Genomic DNA, 21511 nt, shown 5'->3' on the forward strand with positions numbered 1-21511 from the left:
CAAAAATGGTTACAATGAAATTCTTGTGCAATTTTAATACAAACTGCATCATTCTGATCCACATGAAATACATTTTTTGTCAGTTGGTTCACTGAGACAGAGCAATTAAGTGGAGCCCTGAAAATCCACAGATATACACTTCTTATCCATATGTCATTTTTCCAGATATGGATGAGGATACAAATTTTCTATTGAGAATCCTGTAAATATCCAGATTCCCTGCTTTATATCCACCCATGGTGATGTAGATGTACGTTGATCATTTCTGCAACTGCACATGGGGACACCAATTATACATTTGCACAGGGCTCTACAACTGAGTCACTTTTTCAAGGTGAACTCTTTTACAGCAAGCAGTCCTGCAGCACTTTAAAGACCAACACATTTATTACACATGAGCTTTTGTAAGCAAGACCCATTTCTTCAGATCATTGGAGACCAAATTCCATATCATGTGCAGTTCTTTGCTAGGCACTAGCAAAATAACCTGTCCTTCCCTCCTACCCCCCCACCCCCACTAAAGCTCAACTTTCCACTTCCAGATTCACCTTTTTTATGTATTTTACACACACACACACACACACACACCCCTTTGTCGCCTTCACACCCTCTTACCACTTCAACAGTCTCATTAGAACATTCCCTATCCCATTTTCAGTAGTTTCTCTTGAACTCTCTCACATTGGTGGATAACGAAGATAATCTGTATGTAAACATCATGCTAATTTGCATGGCATGAAAGCACTCAATATTTTTTAAGAAGTGCTCCCAATGTGGCAATAACAGCTAACCCACAAATCAGAAGGAAAATTATATACATGTCAGAGAACATCTTGTTTTTGCTGCACAGCAGAGAGATGTCTTGATAATGTGAGGGTAGCAAAGTCGGCTAAAGAGGAGACCTATTATTGCAGCTAATCCAGCTCTCTTTGCTAATACAGTGCTCCCTCCAGTATGTTTTCCACAGCTTTATGCAATCTAGTTTTAAGCTTTCAGAACACAGCACTTTCTTTCAAGAGCAGATATGATGGCAAACACCAGTCACGGACAGAACATGTAAAGTGCCAATACGCCCAATATGCATGCAATTAAAGGTCCTCCCAACAATCTTTCCATCAGCACTACCATTTTTAACTCTTACCTGTGTCAGTCATAACCCACACTCATGCTCATCATGAACACAAACTTGTGGAACATACTCTGCTCTAAATGGAGTAAGAAACAGAAAAAGGCAAAAACAAGAGGGCATTCAACTAGCTTCAGAACTTCTGTACAACATGGAAGTGCAACCCATGCTCAGTGGGGCTCTCTTAGCCTCCTAGACAGATGACCCCTTTTTTCTTTATCAAAGGCATATTTTGTATTATCACTGTTCTGTAATTAATATTAAGTATACCTGACAGATGTGATTTATATACCTGGGTGTGTAATTCACAGTTCTATTTTAATTCCAGGGAAATTAATAACAAGGGGATGAGGGCACCAAAAAGTTTAAAAGGCTTTGGCATGGAACTATGTCAGAAGGAGAAGTTGCACATGACTACTGCAGGGGCAGCCGAAATAAACCCCTTACTGACTAGCTTAGGTTAGTATTAATACATCTAATGTGATATACCTAGAACTCCATGTATATATAGAAACATATATAGAATTCTATAAAACCTTCATGTTGCAATAAAATTTTACCCCTTGTCCCTAGAGGGCCAGAAGAACTGCACAGATCACAAGCCTGCAGATGTAGTACACAGAACTTCACACACTGACCCTCTGAAATCACTGAATAAGTCACATGTGGACTGGCTTTAGCATTTGAGATTCTCTCTCAAAATACTGGCAACGGGACAGAGCTAGATTAAGGACAAACAGTGAGAATGAACTGCAGGGACAAAGGGAAAATCTAATCATAGCTTATAAATACCCGGGGTCCTTTTTAATAAAACTACACTCAAAGCAAGTGCAGTTATGAAGTCATGTTGCTTCATTCAGGAGATGATAGAACAGCTATTACGCTGCACAGCGTGAGCTGCTGAAATAAAAGAGGGGTATCTGTGGGAGGGAAAAACGGGCTACAGCCTGAAACTACCCATGTTATTTGTGCACGTCAACCCACTAGTCAAAGCTTTCCTTCCTGATTAACAGGGTTTTACCAAAATAAAGAAAACATTCAGTTACGCAGCCTGTGGCTCTGACTTCTAACTCACTGATACTCGCAAACCTGAACTGGTGAAGGGCATAACTGCAAAGGCACAACTCTGGAAACAAAAAAAACTGTGACAAATCAAAACTGTGTGTTATTTGTGAGGGACGACAAAGGGAATAAAAAGCTCAGGTTCTGGGTTTTTTAGACAAAGAAAAGAAGCTTAAGTCAAGATGGCTCCATGTTATAGTTAAGTATTTATAGAAAGATTTCAATCAAAATTGAGCCATTCCACTACAGACAGCCACTCACTGAAGGTTTATGCTAGCATGTGATACACACACACACACATTGACATTGCTGGAGAGTCAATAAATTGATTTTCTTTTTGCAATAAAGCCTCCCTAAAGATAGGCAGGCACAGGACAACCATTTGCCATCAGAATACATGAACACATTGTAGTTAGCCTAAGTCTGATTTGTTTAAAAATAATGTTGAGTTTTTAACCAGATTAAAATAAAAAGAAAACAATGTTCACATTACCAGTCACTCACATGAGATTCTAGGGAAATAAAGTCACCCTTTGAAATAAGTAACATCTCATTTCAGTCCCTCTGCTGTACATTCCTCAGAACCCTCTCTTCAGAACACACATGGGTATGAAATCTAGACAGGGAAGTCACACAAAAGCAATTTTCCCTCCATCTGTCTGTAATCATCTGTTTTCACCTGCCGTCTCATTATCAGCTCTTAGAGAGGCAAGGACCATCTTTGTTCTATGCTTGCTACTACATTTACCTGCTCCTCTGGAGGTATCAGGCAATCACAGCTCTCATTGGAGACAGATGACCATTCACAGCCAATGGGAGTGGCAGAAAGTGGCATGGACTGGGTGGGATATCACTTCCCCCTGCTCCCTGATCTAAGGTGCAGACTGAAGGATGAGGGTGAAAGTTCTTGTCTTGTTGCACTGCAGGGCTTTTCAAGGGTTTCCGGGTAACTTTAGGATACATCTCTTCTCTCCCAAACTCATAAACCTGATGACCCACATATTTTGAGTTTCTTTGGACTCTGGAGGGTGTTTTGCAGTGCCTCAGAACTCCAGTTTGGGGTCATTTAGTTTGCAGGAGTCTCTGGAGAAGTAGAGTTGTCTTTTGTGCTGTACAGTACCCAGGCAAACAACAGGTGGCGTTCCTAGAGACAGGATGGGCAACCATGAAAAATGGATGGGCTGCATGAGTGGCCCTCCTTCACCTCAGTGGGCCGCAGCAGCCTGAAGACCACTGAAGTTCCACCTACAGCTCCCTGTCTGCTGTCCTTTCCCACATGCCTCTTGTGCACCAGGACACTGGAGCCCCATGCTTACCTGCTCCTCCTCCTCCCACTCCCAGCACTTTCAGAGCATCGTGCTCCATCCCCTCTCCTCCTCCTCCCTCCCAGAGCTGGAATGCCACAAATCAGCTGTTTGTGGAATTCCTGCTCTGGGAGGGAGGAGGAGGAGTGGTGACACAGCATGAATTAGGCAGTTTGCAAGATCCAAAAAGGCTGGGAGGGAAGAGGAATAGGAAACGCAGGGCACAGCAGGCAAAGCCTGTGGGGGAGCAGCCAGGAGGTCACAGGCTGAATATGGATCTCCAAGGCTGCACATGGCCTACAGCCACCGTTTGCCCATGATTGTCCTAGGGTAGCACTCATGGGCTTTGTGTATGCTGGCAGAATAGGATCCATATGTACAATCGGTGGAGCTGCAATATTGTAACTGGTTGTGTATTAGTTCTGTTTTTACCTTTGTTGTAGCCTATGACATTTGCTGCCAGAATGTCCTCAGATGAGGCTTCCTCTCCACTCCCTTTTGAAAGGCCTGACTCTGCTGAGCTTAAACACTCCTTGTACAGTCTTCTTACATTCGTTGAATGTTTAGGTTATACATGTTTGCTTGGGTGATTTTAGGGTTATCACGTGCTGTGCAAAAACATTTAGAAATCGGAGTGGTACTCTTGTTAACAGGCCTTGATTTCACAGCAATAGGTATGATCTAAACTAATACATTTGTGTTACAGCTCTGTCTCCTCCATGGGGAGTTTTGGACGAAAGCCTTCAAGGGGCCACCAATGCAAGGACTGCTCTGGCTCAGCAGTTGCTTCCCAAAGGAGGCAGTGAAAGAATTCCCTCCGCTCCCCTTCATATATACTTTCTCTGGAAGACCAATATCTCATTCCTATGCTTTGTCTTTGACTGTCTATACACCTCCTCCATTAAGTCATGAGGTTAACTACTCTAATATTCTATATACCACTGTTTTAAAGGCACTCCACCGAAATCTTCCTGGACAGGTACCCGTGGTGTGGACAGGGTAAATAATTTCTAGACCTCTCTTTCTTACCACCCTCGCCTCCTAATTCCACAAGGCTTACAAAATCTCTGCTGGTTACTTACTCAAAGCAAAACTAAAACTGAAGGGAGCCCCTCCTTACCATGGATGTGACAGAGGCTACATGCATCTTGAAAAGAGGTGGTAGAAAATTACATTTGCCCTTAATGCAAGGTAAAATGCATGTTGGCCAAAGGTTCTATTGTTTTATGGTTAACTTGATGTGTTACTGCAGCCAGTAATCTTTTTATTTTGCTGAGGCAGATGGAGAGATTCCCAGACCCGTAAGCATAACCCTGGGAAAGCTTAGTTGGTTTTAGGTTTGACCACTTGGGCATGTGAGGTTATCCTGGGATAGAGATGTGTCCCTCAATTTGGATACGGTCTTGGCCCAAAGTGTGGCAAGTGATGTGAAGCTTTAAAAAGGACACTTGTAAAATCCTGGAGGAAGGTTTGTGGCATGTGCAGACTGCTGTTGTCTTTCTTGTTTTATGAACTGGAGGGGAGTACTTTTTAGCAGATATAAGGTATATGTGCCAGTGTTCCAGGTACACTTAAAATGGATTAAAATAGCTATGTAAATGTAATATTGTTCATATGGCAGTAAAGAATCTAACAAGAACTTCTTTATTCTAAGACTGAATATTTTTTTTAAATAAAAATTACTTCCCCTAAAGCTACCCACTCTATTGGCTTGACGGAGAAGGTGCTACACAGAAGTTCTATAGGTTCCCCTCCTTGTCTTCCTGCTGCTGACTTAAAGAAACAATACGTACATGATTAAAGGAGGCTAGTATTTTTTTAATGCCACCAGCAATCCCAAACAGCTGATGTGCAGTTCTCCAAATACCTGCTCTAGGTGCAAGCCCTTGTGTTCATGTCAAAGTCAGAGGCTCACTAGCGATGGGCCATAACAAGCTGAAGTGCACAGAAACATGTTTCCTTGCAGATGTAATACTTTATTCATTTCCGCATCTACTTTGGGTGAGAAGATTGCTGAGATTCTTCCTCCGTCTGACCCACTTGGCATCAGAGTCAGAGAAGATCATCCTTCTCCAGCATCAAAGGTGACAGACCTTCAGCTCATTCATAAATTCTTAGTTTTGCTGATGATCACTCATAGAGTCTAATATTTTTGTACCCTTTTTGTATTAAACAGGCTGAAAAATTTTAAATTTAGGAGGGACTAAAAACTACAAAAGAATAGAAGGTCCATCAAGGGAAAATACATATGCACAGGCTTGTCTGTTTGACAGTGGAGAAGACAGTAAAGGAGAATTTAACCTGGGTATTCTGATGAGCAGAAACTTGCTTGGATAGTGCTGGCCTGAACCATACTCTGGGAGCAGGAGCTAAGCATATTCCAGCCATAGCAAATTTAAAACAAGGACCTTCCAAAATGGTGTACTGTCAGTGTCAGCAAAGCACCATGGAATATGCAAGTTGAACAAGTAATGGCCCTTCATAAAGGGCAAGGCTTTATCAGGGTTCCACTGCACAAAACCAAGACCATCTACATCTAATAGCCCATTAAACCTGTTACAAATAATTATTAAATCCAAGGAGGAAAAACAATGTCAGCCTTGTGTGTGTTTCATTGTTGAATTATGACATTGTTTACCTTTCTAAAGTAAAGCATTACAGCTCTGGATCCGACTTAAAAGCACAGCAGATGACAGATTTAATTATGTCTTTCCCTCTTAGCTGCTAGTGTTTGGGTTATTTATTAACTATGTCTGCCTATATTCATAGCTTTGACTTGCTCTCTAATATACATAGCTATGGGGCTGGGCTCCCCCAGTACATTTCAAATGTCTGCCTGGGCACTTCATGATATATTCCTTTATCAGTCTGTGTGGGGTTTTTCTCCACCTCTGGACCCACTAAAATGTCAATAGAGCTGGAGGGTTGTGACTTAGTCAGCGCTCGTGGCCTAAAGCACAGCAACAACAGGTCCATAACTCAGATGAGAGACCACAAAGGATAAGCCAGTAGTGCACTGCAGATGTATTACAATGGTTCCATAGGCATCACTTCTCTCTAGCTGTCTGCCTATGCTAGAATTTTGCTGTCTGACATCCCCCTTAGAAACTACCAAAACGGTAGCTTAGCACTAGCACATACTGTAGGAAATAGCAACCTTCCCCCCAGGAAACAAAAAGTCAGAACTGGTCACATCCTCTCTTGCTCAGTCTAGGAATAGGAGCTGGCTTTGCATTTAATCAGCCATAAGAGCTGAAGCTGGAGCTTGGTTCCTTCTATATTCCTGGTACGTAGGGTTGTACTTGACTGAACAGAGAAGCCAGACTTGCTCCTATGGGGAGAAGATCACAGCAAAGAAGCAGACTATCTTTTTCATACGTGAGCTGCTGGGAGGGGGTGGGATGTCTTCATTTTCCAAGAGATCTGGAAGAAGAGTTGGCAATATTTCCAAAGCTGCCTGGAACCACTAAAAGCACAAGGTGTCAGTGTTTTAATGACATTCCCTGCACCTGGCCCCTCAAACCCCAAAATGAACCCATTAGACTCAACAAATAAAATAGATGATCCAGAATACCAGCACACAGCCTAACTGAGTCCTAGCAAGGAGGTATCTGGAGAGACTCCTGTTGACAGGCTTTGGAATCTTCCATTTACAGGGCTCTGTCAAGACAGCTGTTCTAGATTAATAAAATGCAGAAGATACAAGAGTATTCAATCACCACCAAAGCCAAGGGTGGTTCTAGGAGAAATCCTCTGCCCTGCAGTAGTCTACCATGTCCTCCAGAGAGAAATCAGAGCATAAGAGGAGGCTATTACTGAGTCTACTCTGGGATGACAGAACCACTAATCATTCAGGTAATCTTTTAGGCCAGGGGTCTGCAAGCAAATAGCAAGAAGAGCCATTTTTTCCAAATTCAGTTACAAAAAATCAATACTTCAAGAGCTGCCATGCATGTGACTACAAGACTCTTTAATAAAGAACATCAGACTGTACTTTGTGTAACCCCTATGATAAGAACAGTGCACACACAATGATTTGTACCAGTTAGAAAGTTTAAGTTACTTTCACCCCTGGACTGGAGAGCAAATGAGAAGGAATAGGGGATAGGCTCTTAAGCAGAAGGAAGCCATGTTCACATCAGCCCTACATGTGCCCTTCCCCTTGCCAATCTCCAGGCTTTACCTGCCTCAGTCACCAAACCCACCCACCCCAGACCCAGGCTTAATCCACCTCAGTCCCCAAACACACCCCCTTCCATTCACAGGCTTAACCCCTCTCAGACCCAACCTCGCCTCCCCTCAACCAATGAGCTCCTCCAGCTGTGGGAACCTGCCCCAACCTGCTCACTGAACCCAGATCTTACTTGCCCACCTGCTGCTCTCCCCCCACATGTGCTCTGGGTCTCTCTGCCCACTTCCCCAACTTCTCAGGCCAGAATACGCCCGCTACTTTCCCAGACACTCCCCACCTAGCTGCCAGCCTCACAGGGTTGGCGGGGAGCTGAGCTTGCACTGCAGGATATCTTCCAACAAAACTTCTGTCAACAGATCATGACCAGACTGCCAAGCAGATTTACAGTGATCTGCTCTGTTGACAGTGTGTGGCCGGAGTGCCCGGCCACTCTATCAGCAAAACGGCCAACACAAAGCGCAGCAGACAGGGCTGCCTGGTGTTCTGGAAGCCCTCTCGGTCGACAGAGGGCCCCCAGAACATCCAGACATACAGAAATGCTCTGGCCTATACAAGTGAGCACTGCAGCAGCAGACCCCAGTTTTTGGCTCAAGCAATAACCTCTCTCACTTGATAGTCAGACAATAAAATTTGCCCAGAAAATTTAAAAAACTAGACCACTGTAAATCCTGAATTCTAATTGAAATCAATCACGAGCATCCACAGAAACAACAACAGGAACAGCATCTTCATTATTCAATGGGGACATGATGTGGAACATAGCAGTTTGCATGGTCAGAGGGTACACTGGAATTTTATTTTGTCTCTGACTGAATCCAAAGATTCAAAGCTAAATCGCTGAGCTTTACCAGTTCTGAGTCAAAAGAGTGCAAACTTGGCAAGGGTCATATGGAGAAGACAGGGGGTTCACCTGAAAAAGTGCCTCCAAAATGCAAATCAGAACTGATTTTGCACAGTGAAAATTAGGTCCCTGTCCCATCTTGTTGCCTCTTCTCCCCTCACAAGTCTGGCACATAGCCAGGGTAACCATCCAGCCCGTATTTAGGATGCCAAAAAGGCATCCCTACTTATTTTTTTCAAAAGGGACTAAATGTCCTGTATCTGGGCCCCTCCACACTTCTCTGAGCCTCGGGGAAGCAGGGGGAGCATGGGCACCTGCTGCTCCCATGGGGCTCCCGGGGACAGCAGGCAGCTACCACTTCCCTGGGGCTCCGGGGGAATGCCAGCAGCTGCCACCTCCTTCCCAGCTTCCCGGGGCTTGGAGGAGCCATCTCTCCCCGTCCCATATTTGGGACAGGGAGATATGGTTGCCCTACACTTCGCTGATCAGTAATCCCTTTCTAAACAGCTAGCATGGCTCTCTGAAAGATTTCAAACTCGCCATTCTGCAACTCAATCCTTTTAGTTGATTACATAAAGAACATCTTCCAGAAAAGCGAGAAATTAAAAGATCATTCCCCTAAATTGTACTATAGGCATTAGCCTTCCTATGTGTAATACACATCTCTGGGCTTATTTAGCCATAGCTCACATGGGCATCCAGCTACCAGTTAAAAGTTACAATCAGGGTTACCTCTAATTTTTTCCTATCTGTGGGGGAATTAATTTTGTTATGTTCACTGAGGCATATGTGGACGTGCACCACCAGTAGAAACACAGACTGCTGGCTGTGGGCACTCTGCTAATCCACTGGGCAGCACCTGAATCTTTCCTGGGCAGCCATCCAAGGACTCAACATACAGGGGAACACTGGCTACAATAAAACATAACAGAAGTAAAAACACAGAAACTGAACCTGTAAATACAAAAAAAAAAAAAATCTTGTTTCACTTACCTAAGCAAAATTCTTAGAGGGAGACAATCTTCCAATATTAAAATCCAAGAGAGAGACCTGAAAGAGAGAAAAAAAAACAAACCCTCAAATGAATCATTTTTAAATTTCACTTACTGAAACTTGACAAAACAAAAAGCTTAAAAACAAATATAAATCACACCCTTATGATACCGTTGAAGCAGACTAAGCAGTGTAAAGGGCACTATTTAGTCAGCTGGCACATCAGAAATAAAGGACCTGGTCTTCCACTGCATTCAACAAGTTCTCCATCAGTGCAAGTTCACAGAAGTCAATGGAGTTTTGCTGTCATAATTCTAACGTTGTGCGGGAGAGAACCATGCCCAAAGCACACAGCTAAGCTCCATCACAGCCATGTTCAGACACAATTTAGTTACAGCCTTCTTCTTTTACAAGCCAGCAGTGCTCACCAGCAAGACTGGAGAAAGGAGTAAACAGCCAGCCACCCTGCCTGGAAATTTGAGGGAAAAAAAACTGTTGGTCATTACATATATCCAGACACTCCCAGATTGAAATGCCAACGGAAACATAGGAAGGCCAAACGTTCAGTTCAGTACATGGAACTTTGCAGTCTGAGGAACTATCACATGCATGGTACCTTGTAAGTTTATAGCATCCAAAAACACAATGGAGAGGTACAAGACATCAGCTAGGCAGCAATGGGGACTGAATTAGCCCTTCCAAAATGGATATGGGGCATGTAGAGGTGGAAAAAAAAAAAGAGAAAGAAGAAGAGAGAAAAACCATCTGCTGCTTGTTAGTACTCACTAAAACCAGCAAAAAGTAAATAAGCTAGATGAGACCATATTTGGCCACTAGATTGGCAAGGCTGTTCAACAGTTTCCTGAAGAGGGAGAATTCTTTGTTCCCAGTATTAAAATTTGCACGTCTCATCCTATTTGAAGGCCCATCATTCACAACTCTGTTACAGCTTAGATATGCTGATCCTCTCAAACAGACAGTACATTATCAGAAGCTCCTGCTATTCATTCTGCTTCCTGTTCATTAATGAAAGCCCCTTTTATAGCTGCTCTTAGAGAGGCTGTCAAACCATGGAAGACTTTAGGATACAGCAGATCAGGTCCTTACAATTATTCAGAAGTGGCAAAGGGAAGTTACACTGACTGGCTACGGCTGCATCAAAAACTCAGATGGAGGTAAGAATCTATTTAGTTTCTTATTAGCAGATAAAGGTACATGTCCAACCTTTCGGCCCAGGCACTCTGGGCCAGCAACATCCGTGGTACAGCATTTTTGGAGTCCATGTGGGTATGCCAGGGTTGAAGCACTCATGAGGAAAAACCAGTACAGCAGGACCATGGATGTTGCTGGACCAGAGATCTTGGCCAGCGGCTGGCAGCAGAGCCTTGGGACTGAGAGCTAGTAGCAGAGAATGGAGCTCAGGGGCTGGGGCCAGTAGCAGGGAGCCATGGTAGCAGAGCCCGGCAGGGAACCTGGCGGCCAGCATTGACCTCTTCTGGTCCCACAAACTCCCTGGTTCAGGACCAGTGAGGTCCCAAGGGTACCAGACCAAGAAGGTTCAATCTGTCCCAACAACAGTGCAATCAGAACTAGAGCAGCAGTGGAAAAAAATGTTAACAAAATCTACATCTGGGATTTATATTTAGTTTAGTTTTAGTTTGCATTAGCCAGCAGAACTTGCATGCTTGGTAATTTATATATGCATGCTCAGACCAGGTGCACTAGGAGCATTTAATAAAAAGATCAAATAAAAAATTAAATGGGGGGAAGGCACTCCTGGGCAGCGGGTATAAGAGGCAAAGGAAGGCAATGTCTCCCCCGGGTCTTAGCGCTCAACCATGCCCCTGTTCTTATCCCTATTCTGACAGTTCCTGAAGGCTCCTGTCGCAGCTTGCAGACAGGTGATGCTTCCCTGAAGTGCATCTGTTAAGAGTGAAAAGCCTTTCAGCTTGCCAGATCTATTAGCATAACACTGAACCCATAAAAGAACCACAGAGTAGTGGTTAAAAACATCTAGCAGGCATGTGCCAACCCTGAATTTACTGACAAAACCAGTTGTGACATTACTAAATCTACAGGACCTCAGTTTAAAATTTACCTTAAGTATTTCATTAGTTTGTGGCTGAATCTCTAAAAAATCCTTGCATAGCTATTTAGATGCACAATCAGAGTATTCAGCTTTAGGCCACCAAAATCAGTACTTTACTAAGATATAAAATCCTTTGGTATGCCTAAAATCTTTGGAAATATATTTTGACAGACATATAGTGACATTTCATAAACATGCCTTGGTATGAAAGAAAAAAAAAAATCAAACTAGTGTTCCCTTTTTTCTAAAAGCAATGAACGTTATGAACACACTAAATAGCTCTGACTGATTAATCTAAAAGTGTCTTTGTTTTACATTTTCTGAATCAGTATTTCTAAGCTGATTTTATATTTGAAATATCCCCTTAAGCCTTCATAAAATAATCATTATAGATTCCTAGGTATTTAAACTCACTGAAACAGAGTAGCACTGCACCACATATTCCATAATGTTTAATATTTTATTCAGCAATACAAGTAACTTGCTCTTACTACCAAGCTTTTGCAAATAAATCTCCGACAAACTTCAGGGTATAACAAAAAACCTGCAACTGACATTTTTTGTTCCCAAATTTAGTGCTTTGAATTAAGTACTTTATGCATGTCCAAACTTCACAATCTGGTATGCAGTGGAAAACATGCTCCATTTTCTCTAGAAAGAAGTTTTAGAAGAGTACTTTTCCCCCAAATGTCATTTCCTACATTTGGGTTCAGGATTTGGCTGAAGTGGGTGAACAGAGAGAAGCGGGTAACTGTGAGAAAAGTGTGAGACAGTGGAAAACGATGGGCGTGCATAGAAGGAGGAGGATTGGAGTATGGGCAGAGCCACAAGCAGGGGAGCTTACATCAGCTTTACCCACTGCCTGTGGAGGGCACTCACAAACCCATACAGGAAGACCCTTTCTACTCAAGCTTCTCCAGACCAGGTCAGTACATGAGTAAATTTCAAAGCCAGAGACTTTTTGCTACTGACTTCAGTGGGAGCAGGACACTGCTCTTAGTGAAACTTAAATCATGTCAGTTATCAGCAATTTCAAGTTGCTCTTTTGAGGATTTGCATACATCATTAAATGACTGTTCTCCATGCAAAAACCACCACCACATGCCTGGTACAGTACTTCTCTGTTCAGAAGGCCATGAAAAGCTTAACAGCACCTGAAAATACAATGAAGACTCTGAAAACCTTCTTCCCTCCCAGAACCAATTTCAGATCTCTCTTTTAAACAAATAGTCTGTTTAAAAACAAGTAATAAACACACACTGAGGTCTGCCATCCTATTATAGCTAAAGAAGACAAATGCAAGGACTTGACAGACTTCCAGAATGGAGATTTGGGGAACAGTAAATTGTTCAGCAAAAGTTAAGATTAATGACAAAAGATAAGAAGGTAATGTCCACTCCCAAAAACATAGCTTGGTGGGTGGGAGGTGGAAGGATATGCAGGCACCAGTCTCAAACCATCTCTATTATGCTCAAGCACATCTTCATCCATTCAGAATCTGGCAAATCATGTTGGACATATTCCCTCAAATCACACTGAAAGGAACCACCTCTGTGAGCAAAGCCAGTGGATGTAGCATAATGTTTTGAATGACAGAGACAGGACCATTCTTCCTGAAAAGTGCAAGGTGATGGGCTATCACACAGACAACTTTGCAGCCACAATGTCAGAAAAAAAAATGATGTCCACCTGGGAAAACGATGGAAGGGGATAAACCAAAGTTCAGGTTACAACAGGCCCTAATGGGAATGAGCCCCAGGTCCTCACCTGGAAGGTGAGGATATGTGACACAGAAGAAGAGTCTCTCTCTCTCTCTCTCTGACTGAGGGGAAGAGGGTAAGATTGCCTAGGTAAGGCATCTGAGCTCCCTCTGTGCAATAAGCACAATTTATTACACAGGGTTAAGTTCAAAATTAGTGTTAGGGCTCCACACTGAACCCAGGTCTGAGGGACCCAGGTTTGTGGACCATCAGTTTGCCCTGCCTATACAAGCAGCCATGATGCATTTAACCCTGGATTTAGAATTGATGGACACAGGCTTCACAGCTGTGCTAACACATTTGTGCTGTACTAGACAGAACTTCTGATTCAGGTCTGCAGCCTGTTCTGCATCCATATAACAAGAAGTCACAGTAGGACTCAAGCTCTGACCCACATCCCAAGATGGTCCTAGAATTCAGATCCTAGGTGCTTAGTCACCCCCAAGTCAGACACAGGGTGGACAGAAATAAGGCCCAAGCTCAAACATGAATCAGAGCTCAGGTGTAGTGTGTAGCCTAGACATACTTTTGGAGGTCTACAAGGGAGATCGGTCTTCCCCAAGATATCAACAGGCTCCAGAGTAGACTGCCCCCATCAGTTCTTATTGACCCTATGCTTGTCTCCAGTATCAACAGCTTCCTTTCCTTCCACATGATCTGTGGCCTGGAGAACAGACAAACAAATGAAGTAACACAAGTGTAATAGCAGAGCTTGCCATTAAACACATCTGCTCCTGTAGCCAGACAAAATCTCCCCACTGCAGACCAGCTTTTGCCTCCCCTCTAAGGTGCCTCAGAGCACACAGGGCACTGAACAGCAGTTAAACAGCACAGTCTTTGATGCCTTCCTAAAGGGGCCCAGATGTGCTGGCTCATCGTGACCCTGAGGAACTGAAAATGCAGATAGAGGGCTAGCAGGCTAACTGTTAACGAAGGGCCTCAGAGAACTGCCCTTGGCTGACATTAATGGAGTAATGCACCCACACAGTTATCCCGGAAGAGAAATCTCCACCCTTATAAAAGAATGTCCTGTACTCCCAAATTGCTTATCTCCTGTCTTACAAGTGCAAATTAAGCAAGAATTGCCCTTGTAAAAACTGGTGTCACAAAAGACAGACCAGTACGATCTGACACCATAGATAAGAAAGAGAATACGTGACACAAGGGGTATAAAGATGGGCCCAGCAGCACTCTGACTCTGAGTGCATCTTCACCAACTACCTGCTGGTCGGGTCAGGTGATTGCCTCCCGAGGTCCGCAACTGGGGACGCCCAACCTCGTATTCGTCTTTCCGCGGAATTGAGTGACCGATCCTGGCTTGGCTACGCTGGTATCGAGACACACACGGAGGGTAAGATGTACCCACATTAAGGTCTCCTTTTGGTGCACACAGTTAAAGAATCAGAGCTGTATAGATAGATGTTGTTGTATTAAGACGTCGTGGTATTGAATTGTAATGTAACCTGTTAACACCTGTACTCTGCTAGCATATAAGAAGTAGACAATAGCCTTTTGCAACCGCACGCTCATAAACTGTAGCTTAATAAACTTGTAACTAGTTAAGATCTAAGCCTGACTGCTGTTACTCTTTGTCACTGCAACACAGCCAGCACAATCAAAAGAACTTTAACCGTTTGGTTACCACACCCTGGCCATAGGTGAGAGTGCTAAGAGCCTAGCGTAGAGTCGTGCCGCCCCCATGGGGCAGACTCCTGGGGCGCCCGTCAGCCAATCCTGGCTGCCCACTGCAACGGGACAGTGCATCCTAGCAGTTGAAGTCTCGGGTGTGGAAAGGCTCTTAGTGCTACCATTGGGGCACCCATCAGCCAACTTTGGCTGCCCACTACGACGGAGCTCCCTGCTGTAGCAGTAAAAGACTCGGGTGTTTAGGATCCTGGGGCATCTGTCAGCCTGGCCCAGGCTGCCCGCTGTGAAGGAGCCCTGCGCTCTAGCAGTTAAAGACTCGGATGGTAACAAGGGCATAGTCGGTACCTCACTGCACATTACCCAGCCACCAGCTAACAGCTCCTTCATACCGTTGTGATGAATTCTATTCCAGAATGGTGACACCTGTGAAAGCATATAGCTACAAAACTTTCAAAATTGTTAATTTTCAAAGCAAGAAAACACACACAAATTGTAAAGTTTCTATTAACAAAAGACTAAAATTTCACAATGCAAACATACCACAATTTCCAAATTAATATAATTTCTGTAACTATATAAAGCATTTATAAATGGAAATCAGGAGAATGAGATGATCCACCAAGCTCTGCTAGCAAAGCATGCGTCCTTGGTCAAATCACTGAGGCCCAATTTATTTTAACATCTTTGCTAACTTTCGGTGCCCATCCTGAGATACCTATGCTGTTGTTCTATCCACTTATTCTGGCAGGAGGTGGCACATGCTTGGTTTGCAGGCACCTGGTTTTAGTGGACATTTTTGGAAAAGGTCATTTTCATTTCTCTGTGCCCTAGGGCAGAGGTGAGTAAATGTTTTACATTGGGCCCCACCTTTCGTCCCTGCAAATAGCAGGGCCCCACCAACCTGTCTAACATAATCTAGACGGAAATTTTGGTTATGTTCAAATAAAAACAAAAACAAAACACTTTCAGTATGTGTAACTATGTAGAATGTAAAAACTTCAATAATCAATAAAGGGGAATAGTAATGCATAAAAAACGTAAGATATTTCAACATTATTAATGAGATGGATGAACCTGAAACATAGCAGCCAATCATGCTGTGCCCCGCTTTATGAAATTTCACAGCTCCCTGAGGGGGCTTGCTCCCCAGTTTGCCAACCCCTGCCCTAGGGCATATGTCTCTACAATGGGATAGAGACTGGCAAGTGATTCACCTAGTGTCGATCTGGCAGGTCTAGTGAATTCCTAATAAACAAACTGCCGATAATTCTTCCATAAACTCCAGTGCTCCACCAGAATGAGATAAGTAAGAGAGGTCAATGGGAGACTTTCTTCTGTAGAAACAGCATACACTGCTAACATAATTCACATTGTAGAGCTTTGATTACCTTGTTCCCATAGTATAAGCCTACCCATAGTTTTCCCACTTATTATCTGCAGAGTATAATGCTTACCTAGCTGCATGACATCTTGACAAGTCCTCATATGAATAACCCAAAGTACTGTTATACATGTATAAAAGACACAGCAGGGATTAAGCATATTCATTAATTTGCAGTTTAGCACTGTTAGAGCTGAATTTATCAAACACACATCAATGGGTGTCTCCTAGAATAGAAATGTTGTAATGGGATGACATGATGGAGCTTGTTTGTTCTGTACATTTTGTAAGCTAGCTGGTTCTGCCCCGCCAAAGTACAACCCTTGTTGCACCAATGCTTAATTAAATACAATTAAGCACGAACATCCAAACTTTCCAGCTTGTTCTCGGAGCTCAGAAAGCAATGCTGTAAAGTTATTCATGACAGCTGTACCACCACAGACGTACATTTTACCCCGTTCAAAAGAATAGCCCTACTTGTTGCTCTAGCAACAACTTTGAACTTTATGCAAAATGAAATTATATGCCCCATGTTATACAGGAAGTCAGACAAGTATACAATAATTGCCCCTTCTGGCCTTAGTCTCATAAGTTTTGTTTCTGAATGTGACAAGATTTATACCCATTGGTCCACACATGGATAACACAAATCCCGCTCCATTTCAAAATTTACATTTTGTCCCGTTGATGGATACAAGAAGTCTTAACCAGAGAGAGCTTCAAGTGGTTCACTGTTATTTCAGAGATGCTGTTATTCAGAGGATAGAAATAGTGATGCTTTGAGGAGAGCATCTTACAGCAGTACTCATGTTTCTTGTGCACACTAACAGGGTGATCCTTTGTAGACTGGCACCATCGGAACCTGACTGGTGCCCAACCAGAGAATTTGTTGAACTATGGGACGTCAATATTGTTTAGCAGCATTACCGACACTTCCACTGCTTACTGAGCTCTTAGAAGACATTTAGGCTAAATTACAGCTAAATAACAGTACAGAATGCTGAAAGGCAAGACTGATGACTGTAAACCAGTTTTGTGGGGCCAGAGGAAACTTGGCCAACTCAATGACAGGTGGGCATACAACTAACTAACTAAAATCATGCCAGACCATGGATGTTGCCAGACAAGAGCGTGCTGGACTAGCGAGTTTCAATTTGCAATTCTTATTGAGTTTGTTTTACCAGCCTAAATTGTGGAAAGCTCTAGAACTCCCACACACATCCTTAATTTCCATACTGCGAGAAATCGAATATTTGGAATAACTGGTACTGAAAGAAAGGGAAGATATTTCTTCAACAGTGGTTTCTTTGTAACTAGATTAATTTGCTGCACCACACTGGTTTATGTCTGCAAAAGCAACCAAATTTTCTGCATGCTTTGCAAGGACCACCAATGCATTATTCAGTATCATCAGCATTTCTCTCAATGAAAATGTATTCATCCTACAGTATTTAATGTTAACAGCGTGCCCTTTGTGCACAAGGTTTTCTACAAACCTGGACTCACTAGAAGATGTAATTTGAAGAAAAAAATGAAAAGGAATCCCAAATTGAGACTACAAGGTGATAAAACATGTGGTGCTCTGAAACAGTCACAGCAATCCCATATCAGGATTTTGTGCCAGGTCAGAAAGTAAGGTAGGATTACTAGTACAAAGTAAGATGAAGAGCAAACAAAAAACAGTGTGAACAAGAGAGAACAGTAGTGCAAGACCTAGAACAATAACAAACGCTCAGTGCATACAATGCTTTTCAGCTCTACTCCATCTTGAAACTTCCCAAATAGTAACAGAGAGGGAGCCATGCTAGTCTACATACTATCAAAACAAAAAAGCAGTCAAGTAGCACTTTAAAGACTAAAGACTAACAAAATAAATGATTAGGTGAGTTTTCATGGGACAGACCCACTTCTTCAGACCATAGCCATACCAGAGCAGACTCAATATTTGACTATGGTCTGAAAAAGTGGGTCTGTCCCACGAAAGCTCACCTAATAATTTATTTTGTTAGTCTTTAAAGTGCTACTTGACTGCTTTTTTGTTCTGAAACTTCCTATCTAGTACTTCAGCATCATTTTCTGCTAGTGATTCATACATTTCCAGTCGTCAGCTTCCTCAGTACTATCAGTGTCCCTCCAATCTCCAGATGCCTATATAAATCCACATTCAATATAGAAAGAAAACTCCTAGTGCAAAGGTCTCCTACAGTTACTTAGTACTGTTCAGCTTTTAAAGGGAGATTCACAGCAAACATCACCACTGCTACCAGAGTTTTGAGTTTTAAACTGGATATGAAAGTTATTTTAAATTTTGGAGCGTTTAGAAACTTAACACTAATACATGTTAATATCGCTGTATAATCATAAGTTATCTTTCTCAAGGTCACAAAAGACGTCTGCAGACTAAGGCCAACTCTACATTTAAAACTATTGCTGTTATAGTAACGTTAAGTAAGTGGGGTTACCCCTCCCTTTTAGTTTGAAAACAACCCTTTTTTTTTTTTGAAAGCTGGTTTTGCCAATGAAACTTAATTTGCTCGGGACACTCGTTTAAGCAATACTAGCAAAAGCACCACTTTGCCAGCGTAAGTTGAGTCTATGCTAGAAGGTTTGGACGGTATAGCTATATAGGTTGAACCTCTCTAGTACAACACCATCAGGACCTGACCAGTGCCAAACTATGGGAGGTTAATATTGTCTAGCAGCATTACCAACATTTCCACTGCTAATTAGCTCTTACAAAATATTTGCAGGGTGAGTTAGAGCTCAATAACAGTACAGTACAGTGAGAGCCAGGACTGGTGGCTGTAAAACTTTATGGGACTATGGGAAACTTGGCCCTTCCCATGATAAGTGAACATCCAGCTAACTAAAATTGTGGGAGACGAAGAATTTTATTGAACCAGAAAGAGACAGACTAGACGTTCAACCTAATCAGCAAACCTTCTCTAGAATAGACTAGGCCAGGGGTCAGCAACCTGTGGCTCCGGAGCCGAATGCAGATCTTTAAGGAGCCACTTGCAGCTCTGAGTACTGCTGCCACTGACTCCACTTGTGGCTCTGGAGGCTGTTGCCGCTTAAACAATGCCCACTGTTAAAACAGAATTTAGGGGTTTTTTTGTTTAAGCAACGGCAGCCTCCAGAACCACTTAGCAATCATATGCAGCAGCAGGGAAGCCGGCAGGGTGGGGAGCCAACTGCGTGCTTCACATGGGAGAAGTCAGCGTGCAGGAGAGCTGGGGGGAGGGGTGGCCGAGCTTGTCCCTGCTGCTGCTGCGCAGACACTCTGAGCAGGTGGCAGCAGGGGCTGGTAGCTATGGGGGAGCAGTGCGTGGAGCTTGTCAGCTGAGGCAGGTAAGTCCTTGGGATGGGGAAGGCAAATTTGGAGGTTGAGGTACATAAAGCCTGGAGATGTGGGTAACACCTTTGTAACTGAGACAAATCTGTGTGGGCTGTTCTTAAAATAGGGGTGACATTCTTTATTAAGGACTGTCTAGTATTCAAATATATTGCAGCTCCTGATGTATTGATTTTGCAACTGAATTTGATAAAATGGCTTTTCTCTCTGTTTTGGTCGCAGACCCCTGGACTAGGCCTTCATCTCTGCTCCTGCAAAGAAACACATGCAGGCTAACATTCTGTGCTGTGCTTTTATGGGGTTCCAAGGAAATAGAGAGCCAAGCAGGGACCCACCTGTAAGCATCTCCTTCCAGGATTAAGGCCTGAGTACTGAATTGCAGCTGCCTCTGGGATGGAACGTAGTTCTTTAGTAGGGATTGAAACACAGTATAAAGTTTTAGGTTAAGAAGAACCTTGACATCAGCTGCAACTACAGACTGTCTGGACACAGGGTGCAGAAAATAAGTAGTCAACCAAGCCCAGCCTCAGGGCAAGGTGAGCAAGGGTTCCACCTGGCTGGGCCCCGCTGACAGAGCACAACCTTGGGCCCTACAAACTCTTCAGCCAGGCCTGTAGTTAATATTGCTGAAGTTATATTTTAAAAGACAAGAAAAACTGCCAACTACCAACATCACTGACACGTTATTTCTTCTCTCCCCATATAAAAAAGAGGAGGGGAAGGGAACCCACAAAAATAGCACTGATGAGAAGTGGCCAAACAATTCATTCAATAAATCCAGCTCCTTTTTGTTTGTAGGATGTCCTGAAGAAAATCAGTTTCTTCAAATGTGTATTTGAGTCTTGTTCAATAAGTATTTTTGTTTTAATGTATATGGATCATGAATTCACATTGTGAACTGTTCTGCTTAGTATAGATTGCTCAGAGAAAAGTCGGATAGTATTTTTCCTTCTTCCCTAATTAAATGAAGCAGAGTATTCCAGCATAAGCAAGTACATGTGAAATTTTAAATTCATCATTTCTATATATGATCACACAGAAGACACTGAAATTTGCATACCATAAACAGTTGTGCTAGTAAAGCTCAATTATTCTAATGCTCATGGGAAGTGAATAGAAAAGGACACAAATACACTACAAGAGATCATTTAAGAATTTAAATACCACTGAAAAATGGTTTGTAATATTCATCCCCCTGTAATATTACTGGATGCTTCTAAAACATATATGGATAGCAACAGAGAAGATACACTTTTTGCGACTGCAGGTTGAAACTACCTTGTCCAGAACGCTCAGGATGAGAGAATTTGCCAGACCATGGGAGGTCAATATTGTCTAGTACATTACCAACCCTTCCCCTACTGACTAATATCTTAGCTGTAATTTACCCGTAAGTGTCTTCTAAGTAACAGCACAGAACACTGACAGCCAGGAACTGAAGCTGGAAACAAACTTTATGGGACCACAGGAAACTTGGCCAGATCCACGATAAGCAGTCATCCAGCTAAATAAAATAATGCCAGATTATAGATGTTGCCAGATGAGAGAGTTCCAGATTAGAAAGGTTCAACCTGTAGAAATACACAGTAAACCCTCAAGTTATGCAGGGGGAAATGCAACCCCCCCGCATTACCCAAACTTTAGTGCAACTCAAGAGGAGACAGAAACCAGGTTGTAGCCTGGTTCCTGGCTCCCAGAGTGGCAGGGACCGAAACCTGACTAAGGCAGCAGCCTTAGTCAGTTTCCTGGCTTCATCCAGTG

The 21511-nt window shown here is 43.0% G+C and overlaps 1 protein-coding gene across 7 annotated transcripts in view; it reads right to left on the reverse strand.

Moving 5' to 3' along the window:
• Positions 1 to 21511, reverse strand: part of AKAP13 (A-kinase anchoring protein 13) — a 352799-nt gene that overhangs the window by 313557 nt on the left and 17731 nt on the right. For all 7 annotated transcript variants that reach the window (XM_075007027.1, XM_075007032.1, XM_075007030.1 and 4 more), the window contains exon 2: positions 9519 to 9575. The gene's annotated coding sequence lies outside the window, so the exon portion shown is untranslated. The remainder of the gene's footprint in view (positions 1 to 9518; positions 9576 to 21511) is intronic.

This window comes from Carettochelys insculpta, chromosome 12 (assembly GCF_033958435.1).
Source record: "Carettochelys insculpta isolate YL-2023 chromosome 12, ASM3395843v1, whole genome shotgun sequence".
Taxonomy (NCBI): Eukaryota; Metazoa; Chordata; order Testudines; family Carettochelyidae; genus Carettochelys; species Carettochelys insculpta.